The following is a 15,118-nucleotide window of genomic DNA, read 5'->3' on the forward strand; positions in this document are numbered from 1 at the left end:
CATGCATCCGGAAAAAATCTCGGAAAAACGTCAATACATGGAATAAGCCTACGCCACCTCCAATAACTAACGGCGTGACGCCGCCATGCCGTCGCTGCAGGCTGAAAATGGTCTATCACGCCAACGCCGATAAAATTTAAATCGGCGCACAGGTCTAGCAAAAACCAATTCCTCGGACGTTCCGAGTTTCCGGAAGGCCGTCTGCTGTCCCCCTAGGTCATAGCTGTCATAGCTGAGTAAGAACCGTAAATTAACTCCAGTTTCACTGTCAGAAATGGTTTAGAAAAAAATGATGATTATCTACCGGCGAGGTGGAATTCCATCATCGTTGTCACCAGAGGCCGTTAGCAACAGAAATTCTGGATTGGAAGTGGGGTCGGCCACACGAAACGAAATCTGTAAACAAGTATTAGCCCAGCGGGACATTGCAGCAGAGGCAGACACAGAAGCTCATGGTGGCGAATCCTAAATGAAAAAATAAAAGAAGCCGTCCGAAATCTAACCTGACAACAAGTTAAAGCGATAACTGGACATCGTTGAGGATGTAGATCGTCCAAATCAGCCCTTTGTACCAGGAGGTCCTTTGGAGGTCCAATAAGGACAGGAATTTTCTCCGTGTTGCTAACACCCACATTTACTTGGTTATACTTGGTGGCCTTCTTCTTGACACAGGGTGTCCATTCAATTTCAATTTTTGATTTCCCGGTTTTTCCCGGTTCCCAAATCCAGGTGCGTCAAATTTTGAGTAACAAGTAACGATATACTCAAAAAAAATATCAAGGAGATGGATATAATTGGTATCACCTAACTTTCCTTTAAACAGACAATCAAACCAAAATTTAAAAAATAAATGAGCAAAAACTTGTTTTTATTAACTACAAATAAAAAATCGAGAACATTAGAATAGTAGAACAATAGTAAGATCTTTCATCTTTCATCATCCGAGCTGCCTCCCGTTTACGCTGTTTGTCCTTTGCTGAATCGTCTTCTTCTTTCTTTTTCCTATCCCATGCTTCCTGATACCTTTGGTACGCGGTCTTTGCGTATTGAACTACATAATTTCTTCGTGATGACAAAATCCTTTACGCTTCCAACATTCGCCACAACGTCGTATACAATACGCTGAGCCATCAAACTTTCCTCTTCTTGGTTTACAATGAGGCAGTCTTTGTTCACTGAGAAACCGCGCTCCAAAGTTGCAGTACCATGCGACATAATGCAGATGTCGCGGACAAGGACCAGTTAGGCAACGTACCCGATGACTGCTAATAATGCTTTCCCAAAATGTGTCTAAGCGTGTCTTCTATAGTTAGAACAGGCTGATTTTACCTCCGGTTCATCGATTAAGTTGTGCTATTCGACCAATATTTTATCTGCTTGTGTACCTGATAGATGATCTTTGTCCGATAGATGATCTAGTAAGAAGGACAAACGTTTCTTAGCTGTTTCTGGTGAGTCAATGATTACTTGTGGGCTCAGACAAGACACGTATCGTGTAAGCGAGTGAAAGGAGACTTGTCGATCATTTTTTGTAGAAATGCTAATTAAATTGTAGCAGAACGATCGCGTGGTCCGGCAAAATATTGTGTCTGTATTGCGCGGCCGGTAATAAAATTAATCAGTTCAGAGCGTGATCTCTCTTGTTTCGGGCAGCAGAACGATCGCGTGGTCGGACGAATTATTGTGTTCTGCATTGCGCGGCCGGTAATAAGAGTAGCCATCGAACAAGTAAGTGCAATGCGTGTTTTAGTCGTCGGGAAAGAAATAAAAAATAAAATATCTATCTTGTGTTCGGTCTCTCATGCGCATGTCGCGCACGGTCGAAAAAAAGTGCACTCTTCAATAGTTTGCTGTAGCCATCGAGCAAGTGAGTACAGTGAGTACAAGTGAGTGCACTTCCGTGCGGTCGTCCAAAACGCGAATCTCCTCAGTTTTCATATGCCACCGGGCGTGCATGTTTTAACTTTTAACTTGTATTAATGTTATTTCCCATCCCATAGATCGCATCGCTTACCAAAGTGAATCCAGATAAATTATCCTTTGTAACTAAAACGATATCCTATCCCAAGACAATCGTGGAGATGCAGAGGTATACTCGGTCTCTAGTAGCAACGAGAGTTGGACTAACAATCCTTCCATTCCTTTATGACCGTAAGGACGTGGCCGGCGCCGTTATTGACTTTAAATATTTGAGCTCCCGAAACGTGTACATTGAGAATGGGTAGCTAATCCCAAGCCCCATTCATTGTGTTCTCTGTACAATTTCGCAAGTTCAGTCAATCACGAAGTAGCAACTACGAATTGTGCGGTCATAATGCTCATGAAAAAAAAATGCTAATTAAATTGATTTGCATTCATTTCTGAAAAACAAAATCTGCGATTCTTTCACAGCCGAAACACTCTTTAACGATACCTTAGTGGCGAATCCGACGTCCACTTGATTGCTAGTGAGTAGATTCTCGTCGCTCAACTCAACAGATACCAAATATTTGATATTAACTTTTAGACATTCCGGCTTGACCACTCTTTCCATAATTGGTTTGATGAGATTTGTCAGAGTGCCGAAAAGAAAAAACCATCGGTGTATCAGATTGAAACTCTTGAGAAATGTCTCAACAGTTGGCGCCATAGACATCAAAAAGGACAATTTGGCCTATAGCAGAGGATCATTTCAATACCAAATTTTCAAAACGACTTATCTGATTTTGTAAATAAAAAATTAAACGTCGATTCGACGAATCTGAGAGCAATCCCACACAAACCGACACCATCACAAATAGCAGAAGCCTTCACCTATGTGTTGATGGTGTCGGTTTGCTTGGAAGTGCTATCAGATTCGTCAAATCAACGTGGTTTACAAAAGCAGATAAGTCGTTTTGAAAATTTGGTACCGATTTATTCCTTTAGCAATTATTTATTGGCGACACTTTACTAAAATAATGGCATTCGTGTCTATCGTAGAAAATACTTGCGAAGTATGAACCGTAACGAAACTTCGTTTATAATCAAGATGTAATTCCTTAATTTTTTTCTGTCCTGTTGCCTAGAAAGGCAACATCTTGCAGGCCGTCTCAACGACTCGTTGATTTTCACACCACAGAATTTCAGCGGAAACAGAGCAGATCCGGTTACAGCTGAATAATCCGCACGTCGCAAGAAAACATATTTGAACAATTTGTGCAGTGCGTACAAGAAGTTTGAATGCATTATACACCACGTGCAGTCCGCAATTACCGATGTTCAGAACTTCGAACGTGGAACTACTCATCGGATCTCATAGTTCAGCGGACAAATCCTTCAATCAATCAATCAATCAAAACTTCCAATTGACTTTTGGCCATCCATTGAAATTTGTACAATTTTCTTCATAATACCACAATGTTATATTCATCTAGACCAACCTATTTAGACTAACGAGCAAATCGTTCGCATGCGTTGACGATAAAAAAACCGACCCAACGCAGCTACCTTGAACTTCCTGTCTCACTTTGTCATAGTATCTCACCGAAATGTCCATGTGCTGGCGTTGTGCGATTTTATTCAGGGACTGGTCAAATCCAATAACAATCTTCGACGATGAATTCAAAATTTTAAACAAATCTTCCTGGAAGCATGGTGCCAACCCGTATCCCGACTAGAAGAGCATAACAGAAACTGAACACAATTTTAACATATTGTGATATTTATAACTTATTTTGATACAATTTTGTTCTTAGTAGCCATTATCTTTCAAATGTTGTAACAGGATTTTATCATAATATGATTTAAAAAATGCTTAACACCGAATTGCCCAACAGTAGGCAATTAAAATAGATGTAGCAAAGTCTCCCAGTCATAGATATCACAACGCTGATATAATTTGAAAAGGTTGTCTTATTTGTAATGTTGTTAGTTTCATGTTCTTGAAAAATATTCTTGTTTAGGCAAAAACAAAAATTTCTGATTGTTGATCACAATCTGGAGACCTATCACGAACTGTAAAAAATTGCATCTGCACAGAAACAATATATTTTGTATCTGATTCTGTTATAAATTTCTAACAAAATATGTTATTTTTATGATAAAATTGTTACAAAATTTGATAGTTTTTTGTTTACAGTAGTGTAATTTTTGATAGAAATTTAGATATTTTAACAACATCCTGCACCATGTTTCTAACAAATTTTGTTATAAAAATTTAGTATAACATAATAACATAGGTTAAAATAATTTTGATATGACCTTCTAGTCGGGATGATATGAGATATTGATAGCGTTATTGCTGTTTGCTGGATAATCAGTCGGAGGTGGTGCACGTACATGGGGTATATGCATCATGAGGATAATTGTGGTTTTTGACATTGAGTTGATAGAAAATTATTAAGCAGACAGATGAAAAGTAGTTTTTTTCCCGGGCTTCCCAACTGGATGGACACCCTGTTGACAACAGCTTTTTGGACACGTCCGTTGTTGACACTGGTGGCGCCCTAGATCTTGTTTATTACTGCAGCGCAACTTTCCGATTTTTAGGTTATTCTAGTTGACTGAGAGAACTTATCAAAACTTTAATTAATTCGTTCTACTATTTTTTATTGCAGTTTCAAACGCAAAAACGAGCATTTTTAAGGCTGCTGTCTTGCCAGTTGAAAGATTTATCTTTGTATCATTCTGACATCACCTATTAAGCAATGGAGAAGGTCAAAAACTTCCAATATCTTGGCAAATAGTAGGCGTTGGACAAACGCTAGGGCTGATTTTACGAGTATACGAAACATTGGACATTCAATCAGATTAGTCAACGCACAAAGTTTAGAATATGCATCTCTAATGTGAAATCTTTGTTGTAATACGTGAGACTTGGTGATCAGCAGAGATCACGCCGAAACTGCAAGTATTCATCCACCGAAATCTAAGCATTATAAGGCTGGTGTCATCACAACTGGATCTCGAATGCTGAGCTCCATCGACCGATATCAACAGAAATTCGAAGATGCGAATGAAGTTGAGTCGACAATACATTACGAAAGATCGTAGCAGTTACAAAATTTGCAAGCAAGCTACGGGGAGCTACGTCGCCCTAATAAAGAAAAAAATAGCCCACGCGAATGACCCCAGGTCAAGGCTAAAGCGAGCTGCCGCGCAGAATGGCAACCTTTTACGTAACACTATTAGGTAACCCGGACAGTCTACCTAGAGATAATAATTGCTAAATGAGTTTCTAGACAAACTATCGGATAAAAGAATGGAAACAAAATCGATAAAACTACTGATATTTTGAAAGATTTTCAAAGTATCTACTTGAAGAATGTCAGAAATATTAAACATTTTCTGAATAAATTTACGGGAATACTATGTACTATGAAAATTCGTTCAAGAAAACTTTACAAAATATCATTCAAAAAAGTTTTTGCAAGACCTAATTTAGTAACATTGTAGTAATCATCAATATTGGAAAAAAAATTGAGAAACTCTTTGAGGCATATCAAGTACATCCAATAACATTTAATAATTTAGTGGAAAACAAATATTTTCCGATAATTCTTCACAATCAATTGTTCAAAACGAATTAAGTGATTTTAAAAACAAAGATTCAAATGCCGATTTCTTGAATCCGACAGCACTCCTATGAAAACCTACACCACACCAGACTCGACCAAAACTCGCTGAATGGGTACTAACCTATATAGTCTGAAACTCAATTACTTATTGATTGGAGAAATATTAAAATTTCATTAGGCAACACATCGCAATTTTGTATCTTACATCAATGTTGTGTTGTTTCTGTAGACATACCTGGAAAAGAAAAGAAAAGAAAAATAATACGATTTAGAATATGATTAAACTTTGGATATTAGATACAATGTACTACAAGTGTATTAACGAATAAATCTACAATCTCAATCAAATCAAAATCAAAACTATCCCCAGCTCTGAGAGTCCGGCCATAAATCTATCCCTTCTCGCATGGAACCCATTCGGACCAGCGCCAGCTGAGGTAGGATACTGCTCCAATCTCTCTCCACGCTGCTGCTGCTGCTGATGGTGGCGTTTTCTCGCTTCGCCATGCAGATCTATCTCTTTTGCTTTTCCACTGTTTTCGCTTCCGACTTCGTCGTCGTCGTCGTCCGTCAAACAAGCAGGCGAGCGAGGCGGCGTTTTTAATATATTGAAAAATCGGAGAACCAGCAGCCGCGAATCGCGTGGCGGCTGGCTTGCGATGCGAACTGACAGACGCCCTCTCAGCCCAGCACCCCCTTTCCCTGGACCGTGTGAGCGCCTCTTGTGAGCTAACGCAAAGGAGGCAGGAACGGACGACGACGACGACGACGGACGCGGTTGACGTTAGTTGGGAGGACGGGTATGTAAAAAAATGCGACGGCCATTACGATGACAACGACTGTATACGGACAGAGCGCGGTGGCAATAAAACACATTTGGATTCGTCCATGGTGTTACAACAACGCGCTGGGCGGCAGTGTTGCTAAATTCGACAAAAGCATCTAATTTGTACGCTATATTATTATCAATCTGATTTTGATGCCTTATGAGGTACTTTCCTACAAAAAGTGGATCAACTTCACTAAACTGAACTGTTAAGTTTTGATTTAAATATTAGAAGACGAAATATTTACGTTTGCATCATTCTGAATATACTAAGAAAAAAACAAAAAGACTTAAGAATGATGTGCGAGCTCGGGTTCAACTAATTCGACACTGTTGTTTCATAAAGGCGAAAGTCGCAAACTTAAACAATGCCTTCTCGTGAAAACTCAACAACTAAGACCCCTTCCAATTAACAACCACTTGGAACTAGTGGAGCTCCACGCCTTCTACCGAACGGAAGTGAAAAAAACCGCCAGAAGTCTCTAATCTTCCTGAAATCGGCAGAAGAAATCAATGTTTACGTTTGCGACTTTCGCCCTTATGAAATAGCAGTGTCGCATTTTCGAATTTCTTTGAAAGTCTAAGCCAGTAAACGTGAGCAGCGTTCGAATATACACCCTCATAAACCTCATACTTTAATGTGAACAAACGTCTGGGAAATTATTATAACTTTCTTCTTCTGCTTCTTACACATCCTTCTAGAACTCAGCCGAACTTTTAACCTTATTAATTTATTTACAGACTTAACTGATCATTCACTCTTTCAGTGGGTGGAAGAATCGACTTCAATCTCTATGTTGTCATTGATGAATTTATCAGTCATGGATTCTACTAGCACCACATTTAAAATGGACATTTTGTTTAGTTTAGGCGCAAATAGACGCTTAAGTTCGATTTATCATTACTTGTGTAAAAGAACATGACTAACGCCATTTTTCTAAGTAGCAATAAGCTAACAGATGACGACACATGTTACAACACCTCGGGGATGTTATCTGTTCCTACTTATGAACTACTTGGCTGTAGGTGTGGTTCTTTTTGAAAAAAAAAATGAATCTGCGATTCTTGTTCGTACCTTCGGGGTTTCCGGTTCGCGAATTATATTTTTTATGTAAATCCAATGCAAATGCTTCGCAAAAATAATACCTTTTCTCCACAATTATTACAATATTGTGGTAGGAACTGCGAGACTTGCACTGAAGGACAATGATTTTAAATACAGTACGGCCATTTGTCTTCACTCATACACTGCCCCTATTCGCATAAGCGTCCCATGTCAGTTTTCTTCAACTTGAGAAACATGTCGTTGAATTTTTCAAACTCGTTTTACATGGAGAAATTTAAAAAAAAATCTAATAAATCGATAAAACCAGCAATCTTTCTGAAAATTTGGCATAATATTCTTTATCTGTATACATTGCTATGGAACTATTAAATGGACCATAATTACATTGATGTTTTGTGTGAGAGTGTATCAAAATCTGGAATGTGACTGTTATGCGAATAAATAGCAAGATGAGACAACACAAGTGGGTTTTGATTTTCAAATTTCTAGAACAAACCAGTTTTTCTTAAAGATAAGTTTGTTTTAAGCTTATTTCTGGAAGAAAATCAAAATCGTCAAAAATCGAAATGGGACTCTTATGTGAATCGCGGCAGTACATGTCTATCAAGAAATTAAGTAATTATTGCAGGGAACACTTAGACAGGAGACAATTTTTGTTAATTATAAAAATAATTTATTATTATTATTATTATTATCGTCTTTATTTAAGAGGTTTTCAGCCTTTGGCTGGCTCACCCCTGGTATCAGAAAAAATATATAAAGGGTATTACATATCATTTTTACAAATTTGTTATTCTAGTTGTTATTTTTAATAAAAAAAGGTAATCTTCAGTGTTCCATCATGGATGGTGCGTATTCCGGAGGGTGTCCATTGTCGTTGTGGGGTCTATTGGGGTTCCAGGGTTAATTCGATTTGTGTTCCATTTTTTTGAGATAGTAGTCCAATTTTGTTGCCGGGTCGGTTTATTTTCGAGGCGTTCAGGTCGTGTTCCGTGGTTTATTGAGAATAGTCCAGTTTCGATGCGGGGGTCTTCATTCGTTGGGTTGTCGTGGTGTGATGCCAGGTTTTCTGTTATATTCTAGTGTAGAGGTAGGCGTCTTTGAGGAAGTTGATTGTGTTCCTCTCGTCCAGCGGGTTGTTTTGTAGGGCCGAGTAGGCATTGGAGATGTTGTTGTTGGTGCGGGCTGTGTGGTAGATCGGGCATGTGCCGAAGATGTGGTTGATGTTCAGAGTGCAATCACACTCCTCGCATCGCTTACATTAAAATAATTTTCTAAAATTTCTACCAGCACTTAAATCACTTTTGTCGCGACTAAGTGACAGTAAGAGTGACATTAGTTTGCCGACACTAGGCAAAAAAAGAGACGGCGATCTGCTGAAATGAAAAGCGAACTTGAAGAAGCTTTTGCATATTCTTATCCCTTATTTTTAGAACTCGTGACAATCGATTGTTTTGTAACAAATTGCTCGTTTTCTAACGTAGGGGCATGCTTTTAAATGAAAATTTCTAAATTATCAACTAGATCTCAATGTTTTGGTAATTTATGAGGTTTCATAAAAATGGTACTGGATTTCGGTTTATTTGATTCAATTTGAAATGAATTTGGCTTGGATGTGGATTCCATTTGATTTTGGATTGGAATTTGATTGGATTTGGATGAGATTGGATATGGATTAGAATTGCATGGCATTTGTATTGGATTCAAAATGAATTTGGTTTGGATTGGATATAGAATGAATTTGGATTTTGAACTAAATTTGGATTAGGATTGGACTTAAATTGAATTTGGATTGCATTTGAATTGAATTCTATTGGATTTGGACTGATTTAGATTGGATCTGATTATAATTACAATTATTTAGAATTGAATTGGATTTAGATTAGAATATGATTGTATTTGTGGGCTTCGTGGCAGTGCGGTTAGTGACGTCAATCGTCTAGACGCACGTGCTGTGGAGTGTGGGTTCGATTCTCGCCACGCTAAGTAGAAAACCTTTCGTAAAGCGAAAAAGTTCTTCACTGGTCCACTGGGTGTTGTGTGAATGTTCTGTCCGTTGTCTCATGCTAGATGTCAAGTGTTCAGTCTGTGCGACCTCTTGTCGAAGACGGTGATTCTGTCTTTTTTATTTGTATCGGATTCGAATGGTTTTGGGTTGGATGTGGATTCGATTTGAATTTTGATTGGAATTGGATTGCATTTTAATTGGTTTTGGTTTAGATATGGATTACATATGAATTGAATTTGGATTGGAATTGGATTTGATTCGGATTGGATTGAAGGATTTAGATTAGAATTGGATTTGTATTAGAATTGGATTGCATTTGTATTGAATTCAGAAAGAATTTGAATTAGTTTGGGTTTGTATTAAGTTGTATAAAGGATTTAGAATGAAATTGGTTTAGATTTGGATTGGACTTAAATTGGATTTGAATTGCATTTGAATTAAATTTTGATTGAATATGATCTGGATTTGGACTGATTTAGATTGGATTTGGATTGGAATTAAAATAGATTTGGATTAGAATAGGATTGTATTTGCATTGGATTCGAAAGGATTTGGTTATATTGAAATTGGATTGCATTTTAATTGGATTTGGTTTAGATTTGGACAGCATTTGAATTGGATTTGGATTGAATTTGGATTATATTTAGAATGGATTTGGATTAGAATTGGATTGCATTTGTATTGGATTCGGATCGGAATCGAAATTAATTTGGACTGAATCTGGTTAACATTGGATTCTGATTGGCTTTGGATTGATTTGAATTGGATATGGAATCGATTTCGATTAAATTTGAAATGAATTTGGATTAGAATTGGATCGCATCTGGATTGGATTTGGATTAGATTGAATGCAATTCAAATCTAAATAAAATAGAATCAAAATCCAATTCAGAACACATCCAATCCAAATTTAATACAAATCTATTCCAAATCCAATCTAAATCCATTCCAAAATCCTGCCAAATCTAATCAAGATCCAAAACAAATCTAATCCAGAACAAATCCAATCCAAAACCAATCCAAATCTAATTAAGATCCAAATGAAAACGATTTCGAATCCAATCCATTTCCAATTCAAATACAAACACAATCCAATCTAATTTAAAACCAATCCAAATCTATCCAAGCCATTTCCAAATCGAATTAAATTTCATTCCAAGTCCAATCCAAGTTCAATTCAAAGCTAATTCAATTCCAATCTAATTCCAATACAAATCCAAACCAATTCCAAAATCAAGTCTCTCTAATAAAGATAATATTATAAAAAAATCGAAAATCAAAAAATCAAAATCAAATTCAGTTAAAATCCTATCCGAAACAAATCCAAAATTCAAACCCAAACAAAACTAATAAAAATCCAATCAAAATCGTATACAAACCCAAGTTAAATCAAATTTAAATCTAATCCGAATCCAATTCAATCCAAACGAATCCAAACCAAACACAATCCAAATATAAACCAATCACCATCCAAATCCAATTCAAGTACAAACCAAATCCAACCTAAATCCAAAGACAATCAAAATTCAATTTGAATTCAACCCAAAATTCAACTCGAATTCAATCCAAAACAAATCCAAATTCAATCAGTCAAATCAAATCAAAATCCAATCCAAATTAAATCCCAAACCAATCCAAATCCGATTCATTGAATTCAATTTGATAAAATTTAGATTTGATTTTGGATAGATTTTAATCGGATTTAATTTGGATTTAATGGATTGGATTTAATTTTCATTGAACTTGAATTGGATTTCGATTTGAATTAGAATTAAATTAGATTTTGATAGGATTGGATTTAATTTTTCAATGCATTTGGATTCGTTGTCAATTGGATTTCGATTTGTTTTCGATTGGATTTGGATCGGAGTTTGATTGGAGTTGGTTTTGATTGAAAAAATTTTAATTTGGATTTGATTTTAGAATTGAGATTGGATTTCTGTTAAAGATAGATTTGAATTAGATATTGATGACATTCTGGTTAAAGTTGCCATGGATGTTGACGGGAGTACAGATTGGTTTGCATATGGATTCATATCTTTGGAAAAGTTGACTTTTTAAAAATAAAAGGATTGATATTTTTGTATTAGTTATTTACTTAATTTTAGTTTATTTATTATCCAATTAGGGCCAGCTTTTCAAAGAATTCATATTTTATACCTTTAGCTATTTTTAACATTCGAAATAAAAAATCAGCTGTTTTTTTATTTCGGGTAAACATTTGTCAAATTTTGGACCAACATCAAGCCAATTCTTATGGCTGATTCATACAATCATACATGCAGCCTTTTTTGTTTAAGTTTGTTTAGATTTTTGAAATAGTTAGTGGCTTAAAAACACATAAGAAATTTAAAAAAAGTTTACCTTAAATAAATCAAAGAAAATCGATAAAGTCAATAAAGTGAGATATTTTTTTGACGGAAAAGTTCAATTTAATTACAATTAAGTAGAGTTTACTTTAGACTGTTTGAGATTCGTTACAACTTTTTGGCAAATTTTTGTTGTCTTTATCCGGGGAAACATCGATTGGCCGAAACATTGAAACGAATTTCAAACGGTCGTTCTTAAATCTACAAACTGAAAAGCCAAAACCAAATACAAATTTTGGAATTAATGATTTGGCAAAAAAAATTGTTTACTCGGATCATAACCTGACTAATCCAGACTTTATTCTGATCCACTAAAAAATATCTGGCATCCCTTTCCCTTCCATCGTCGTAACGCTGTATGGCCACAATTGGACAAGGGGAGCAACCAGAGAAATATTCCTCCGGTACTGCTAACGAGAGGAGCGCCGGCTTCTTTTGATTGATTTTACTCGCAACGAACCGATTACGGCGACCGTGATTCAAATCTCACTGGTTGGTTGTCAAAAAACTTACCGGGATTGGAATGAGCCCTTCCGCTTTTTTCCCTGTCTTCCGACCGGGGGGAGGAAACAATTCAGCCGCGAATGCTGATTTTTCTGCGACTTGGTCCCTTTTATCCGGTTGTCTCGTGAGTTCGCCGATGAAAATCCATCAAATTATGCAGCAAAAACAACCTATTTTTCGCCTTTTCCGTACTCAAAGCTATACACAAATTGATAATCACTCGGCCTCTTAGAATTTTCTTCCCCGTCTTTCCGGCACTGGAGCTTCATTCACCCGTAAATATTCCTCGATTCCAGGAAACACGATTGCATCCCATCGAAGGCCTACGACACGAAAACCACGGCTTCCCAGCTTCACAATATTCGGTCAACTCGAAAATTAAATCCACCACACCAAAGGAGAAAAAAAACTACCCGCGGAACACCACTTTCAGAAGGGAGACATCAATCAATCTTTTTTCGGTTCGGACGTCGGTTCCCGGCTCGCAAATTTTCCCGTGATTCGAAACCCCGTTCGGACGCCACCGACTATAAATTATAATTACTGCTATTTTAGAATTAGTTTAGTAGCACCGCACCACAGTTTTTCTTTTCTTCTGCTTACACTAACTATCCTGTGAGTGTTCTTGGTTTTATATTATATTTTGTATGGGACTGCGACTGAGAATGAGAGAAAATTTGTGGGAAAGCGTGTAGCTCAAAACAAAGATAATACAAAACTAGCCAGGCAGGGACGACGGCAGCGAACGCGATGGCGATGGCACACCAAAAGAGCAGCCAGCGCACGCCATCACCAATACACCGGCGGCGACGGCTTTTTAGACAAGTTTGCTTATTCGGAATGGAACCAACACAACGATGGACCGGTGGACGAACATGACTGCGGCGCATTTTTTCTAGGGTGGCCCCGGTGGCCCACATAATGAACAAAATATCAGTTTAAAGAAAATCAAAGAATTATTTTGTAACTCATTTTTACGAAGAAATGGTAATAATTTGATTATTCTTTATCTTACTTGACTTATTTCAATCATCGCAATGAATTAAAGATAATGTTTCTAATAATAAACTTTAAGCTGGTAATGATTACCTATTATTAGAGTCCTATAAGAAGTCATGTGCCACGTTTGACAGGTCTCCTGCTCGTTTGGAACGCTCATTTGTATGGAACTGACAGACGATTCTGTTCCAATTCTGACACTTGACGACACTGTTATTATAGTCACTGTACCTATTATAAATTTATTCGTTGTTATGCATAAATGTCAAATTCTTACTTAAGTTTTATCTCGTTGTGTAGGTATATAATTGAATGATTTTTCTTATTTCAATCATTGCAATGAATTAAAATTAATGTTTTTAATAATAAACTTAAAGCTGGTAATGATAACCTATTATAAATTTATTCGGTGCTATGCATAAATGTCAAATTCTAACTAAGTTTTTTCTCGTTGTGCATGGATTTTCGATAATATTTTAAAAGAACGAATTGAAGTTACACTTGATTGATAAAAGTGTTGCTAACGTCCCATTAAACAGCAATACAAATATGACAGACTCAATGACTCAATCACAAAGAGCTATTGAATCATATTTTGTTTGAGAAATTGCATATAGGGTAACCGTACCCTTAGTGGAGGTAGCACCAATAGTGGAGGTAGTGGGGTTTTAATGAGATTTATCATATTTATATACTTTACGATGGTTTCAGTTGATGCGTCGTGCTTTAAATATCCTGATAAGAAAATTATTTTGAGCTTTTTAGTGGAATGTTTTCACTCAAGTCGGAATGTTTCGACTCAAGTCGAGTCAAGTACGAGACACTGAAGACGGCCTTACTGTTGAGGTCGAAATACGTATCTGTCAAGATACAATTAAGTGGTGGAATTCAATGGGATTGTATAAACTCGTCTTATGACAAGTTAAATATCCTGTTCAATGCAACTTATCTTAAGATTTCGCTTGAAAAACTATTGAAAACAATGATTTTCCTTAACAAAATTGACTCCCTTGCACCTATAGTGGTGCAACTGTACCAATAGTGGCGAGTGTCATAAGAAACCAATGGATAGCACCGCTATTAGGAACCAAACTTAATTTTTACCGCCACTGAAGGAACAGTGGTGCAAGCAATATTTGGTAATTGTTGATGTTAAATGATATATATCTCATTTTTGGTAGCAAATTTATTAGTTTATCTATTGGCTAAGATATTAAAGCTGTAAATTTCCCATAATCATCAATTTAAAAAAAAATGTGGATCTACTAATACCTTCACTATTGGTACCGTTACCCTATTATATCCATTTTACACAATTTCGAGAAAACAACAAAAAACTGATGTAGAGGGGTCCCGTAGCGTAGTTGGCTACACGTTCGCCTTACAAGCGAATGGTCATGGGTTCAATTCCCAGCCGCTCCACCAAACCACAGATAAACAGACGTCTCACTCAACACATGTTCCATCGTTCACTTTTTTAACGGTTGATTTAATTTTTATAGGTGGTCAATCGGCCACCGATGGCGCTTCCATCGATTTTGCTTGTGTTTGACGTTTACGCACTACCGCCATCTGCTTGCCGCTTGGCCACTCATCGTGATTTTAGCATTGGGCGACAATGTTTTCATGACGATGATTTTGATTGCATTTTGTTCTAAGTGAGACGTCTGTTTCTCTGTGACCAAACCCTCGTCAGTCGCCAGATGCACAGCCCATACGGTGACGTTTTCACTACACGCGCCTTGCCGTCATTACTGTCGATATGGATCAACGGACACAATGAACTCACGATGATATGGACTAGCAACG

At 37.0% G+C, this 15,118-nt stretch overlaps 1 protein-coding gene across 12 annotated transcripts in view; it reads right to left on the bottom strand.

Annotated features, from left to right (window-relative positions):
- The window catches only part of LOC134211035 (poly(rC)-binding protein 3), a 413,468-nt gene extending 400,402 nt beyond the window's left edge, over nucleotides 1-13,066 (bottom strand). For 3 of the 12 annotated variants that reach the window (XM_062687578.1, XM_062687576.1, XM_062687567.1), the window contains exon 1: nucleotides 12,914-13,065. The gene's annotated coding sequence lies outside the window, so the exon portion shown is untranslated. Of the gene's footprint in view, nucleotides 1-12,854 lie in introns of all 12 variants that reach the window. The other 9 variants (XM_062687577.1, XM_062687572.1, XM_062687574.1 and 6 more) reach the window with 7 other exon arrangements.
- Between the last annotated feature and the right edge of the window lie 2,052 nt (nucleotides 13,067-15,118).

The sequence above is a fragment of the Armigeres subalbatus genome, chromosome 2 (genome assembly GCF_024139115.2).
Source record: "Armigeres subalbatus isolate Guangzhou_Male chromosome 2, GZ_Asu_2, whole genome shotgun sequence".
Taxonomy (NCBI): Eukaryota; Metazoa; Arthropoda; class Insecta; order Diptera; family Culicidae; genus Armigeres; species Armigeres subalbatus.